The sequence below is a fragment of the Schistocerca serialis genome, chromosome 5 (assembly GCF_023864345.2).
Source record: "Schistocerca serialis cubense isolate TAMUIC-IGC-003099 chromosome 5, iqSchSeri2.2, whole genome shotgun sequence".
NCBI lineage: Eukaryota > Metazoa > Arthropoda > Insecta > Orthoptera > Acrididae > Schistocerca > Schistocerca serialis.
This window is the reverse complement of record NC_064642.1, coordinates 622,731,226-622,734,910: the sequence shown is the minus strand read 5'-3', so window position 1 is coordinate 622,734,910 and position 3,685 is coordinate 622,731,226.

The following is a 3,685-nucleotide window of genomic DNA, read 5'->3' as shown; positions in this document are numbered from 1 at the left end:
CCGCCCGCACACTCATTGTGCTATCTAGACTGCTGGTAGCCCTTGGGAATTTAGTATTGCTTATGTTGATTTCATACACCCTCCGCAATGCTGGACGCTTCATGTCCGTCAGTACATGAGGACTGGCCGGTCTCGGTTTAGCCGTGATTGCTCCTATGTGTTTCCACTTCACAATCACAATACCAACAGTCGACTTGCCCAGAAGGGTAGGAACGTCACTGATGGATTTGTTGCTCGAGTGACATCCAACGACAAGCCCATTTTCAATGCCACTGAGATCCCCTAGTCGTCCTATTCTGCAGTTACTGTTTCTCGATTGTCAACGCAATACTCCCTGCGCCCCATCCTGCAGTTACGTTTCCTCCGACGGCTACTTACGGTGCGCCAAGCGTATAAGACTTTGTCCACACCATAGGCACCTGCATACCACACCGTTGCTCAGCTTCCTCTGGCACGGCTATTTCATAACCAGCAACGAGCGACGCGCCCTATGAGATTCGCGCACAGGCTCGCCTCTCTGCGATGGATATGGCTGGTCTTCATGTTTTCCGTCGCGGCTGGAGCAGGTTTCCACCTCGGAAAGATTTGACTAATTTTAAGAAAGATAGTACTCCAGATTTTACATTCCAATCTCTCTTTTTTGACATTTTAGATGTGCATCACGGTTTTACCGTCGTTTACACTGATGGCTCCAAACAGGAGAATTTCCTTGGCTGTTCTGTAGTGTTCCCTGATCATGATACCTGTTTTCGCAGCGGAGCTACACGTGATCCTGAAGGCACGGGAGCGGATGAATCGCGTTCGGGGCAATCGATTTCTTCTCTGCTCCGATTCTCTTAGTGCCTTCAATCATTGCAGAATCTGTACCCAACTGAGGAGATGGTCCAGCTGATATATGACCAACTGTACTTGCTCCAACGGCGGGGTAAGAAGGTGTCCTTCTGCTGGGTGCCTGGTCATGTAGGAATATGGGGCAATGAACAGGCCGATCGGGCTGCCAAGGCGGCCTGCAGAGAGCACGATGTGGTCCAGTGTCCTATTACCTTGCAGTCTGTCATTTCTGCACTCCATAAGAAGTGCATGGAGTTGTGGGAGGAAGAATGGCTGGTGGTGACGGCCAATAAACTGCGGTTGGTGAAGTCAACAACTCGGTCGTGGCGTTCCTCCTGCCGGTCGCTCAGGCGGGAAGAAGTGACCCTCACACGTCTTCGGATCGGGCACTGTCCTCTCACACATAGCTTTCTATTACCCGGGAGGATCCCCAGTTTTGTGATGCTTGTGGTGTGCACATCTCTGTCCGGCACATTTTAACAGACTGCATTTTATACCGTGATGCAAGGGCAGAAGCACAAGTTGATGGGGATCTGTCCTATGTTTTAGCTACTGATGAGACGTGTGTGTCTAGGGTTTTAAAGTTTTGTGATGTGTCTGGACTCTGGCCGAAACTTTTAGGCTGGAGGTTTTAGTGTATTGCAAAATGGCTGGCTCCTCCTTTTTTTCCTTGCGGTCAGCCAGCCACTTCCACCTGCCATATTGTTTTAACACCCTCTACCACTTTCTTCCCGTGTTGTACATGTTTTACTGCTGACGGCATGCTTCGTCCCACGCTTCGGTGTGGGTAGGCACATATTTTTCCAAGCTTGTTACCTGTGTTTTACGTTCGGTTTTATCTTACTGTTCTGAGTCTTTTCTTGACACCCGTCTCAATCTGTTGTCGAGCGGGCGCTGAAGACCTTGCCGTCGTGCGCCCATACAGCCCTCTCCATCCATCCATCCATCCTTTGAGAACACAAGTCCCCCTACGTCCTTTTATACTAGTGGGTCAGCATCTCGCGATATCTAGTGGGCAATTCCGAATTACATAGCTGGGTGTCCGGATACTGTTGACCAGGTACAGTAGAAGGAGCGAATTGACAGTCTCAGTTTTAATTTCAGTATCGATTATTTCTTTACAGACCAAGCTGGAAGAATCAGTCCTCCACCGATGTATTCCCATGTTTATCCACTCTCTAGCAACAGAGACACAAATTAAGCTTAAATTATGATTTTGCTTGTAGCAACAGGACTGTAAAAATGGAAATTATTAGGTTGGTGCATGAGTTCACTCCGTTATTGTTTTGGTTATTGGTATTCTGGTACCTACGACTTTATTTATCGATTTTCATTTTTTATTTGTAGTTCAGTATCGCTGTTTGAGTTTATATATTGTCATTTTATAGTTTGGAGACAATGAGTGTATCTATAGACGCTAGAAAATATTTCCGACATATTCTTCCGTTTTAACTTCAGTAGAGTGGCTACTGCAGCGGAGGCAACCAGAAACACTTGCACCGTGTATGCCGATAGTGCCTTTGGACAGGAGAATCGTTTTGACATAAGGTCCAGGAAGTATACTACGAACTTTTCCCCCGACGTGTTCCCATCAGAGCTGACATTTGTTGTCAACAAGTGAGACATTTTGCACACGTAATCCTAGAACAATGACAAGGAAGACTGCGAGATGTGATGCTACTCCATGATAACGGCCGTGCGCATTTTTCTTGACTGACAAAAAAAAACAAAAAACACTATGCAGCTGGGTTGGGAAGTCATTCCACATCCACTTTACTCACCTGATCTTTCGCCCTCAGATTTTCACCTTCTCCGCTCTCTATTGACCACCGTTCAAGGAACTTTCTCTTCATATGAAAACGCACTCCGAACATGGCTCGACGAATTCTTCGTCTGAACAGCACGTGATTTCTACAGTCGTGGAATCTAAAAGTTACCCCAACGTTGCCAGAATGTTGTGAACAGTGATGGAGACTATGTCATTGTCGATTAAAGTATCTGTTATGTGTACCTGTTGTGTTTATTTTTAAACTTGTAGAAAAACGCTACGAACTTATGCGCCAACCCAATATCTTACTGCATTTCATGTGAACAGGACGTCATGCCACCTGTGGCGTAGAGGTCTTTGATTTGGAATTAAAAATATTTGAGGTTTGCTCCCAACATTGCTTAAATACTGAATAAAAAGCATCAGCAATGGCAGCCGAAGGCTTGCAGTGTAAGAAGTCATTCTTGTATGAAGCCCATCAGTTCCTTTTCGGTACTCCAGTAGAATTGCCTACCGCATTGTGGGCACGTTCCAGTAATGCCGTCAAACTGTGTTCAAATCTCGCCATGGCTATAATGTTTCGGCTGATTATTGTGAGCGTCTGGTATGTACCGGTGGGGGAGGAGTGACTGGGTTCCCTTCAACATTGACGGCATAAAAGCTGAAGTTTTAGCTCAATTTGTGGAAGCAGGAGGGGAAGAGAATTCAGAAAACAAGGCTTCATTGAATGAATTGATTCAGACGTGTCTCGGAAAAGAGATACGATTTTAAAATTCACAGGTGCCAAATACGTCTATAAACCAAAGTGCAATCACACAAGCTGAGAAGGTTGGAGAAGGAAGGACAGATAAAATTCTGAAACGTAGAGGAACTATACCAACAGAAAAGGCCGTGTCACTGTAAATACGTAGTCTAATAATTAAAGAGCCGACGAAGATGGTGATGGGAATTTTATTTTGAGAGGAATGCTAGAGGCAATAAACGTCCAGAGACAATACAGCTCAGACAGAAGCTATGCAGTTCATTTCCGTAATGCAAAGAAAAGTTTTTCTACAGACTTTTCTCGCACCACTTGTTTCTTGGTGT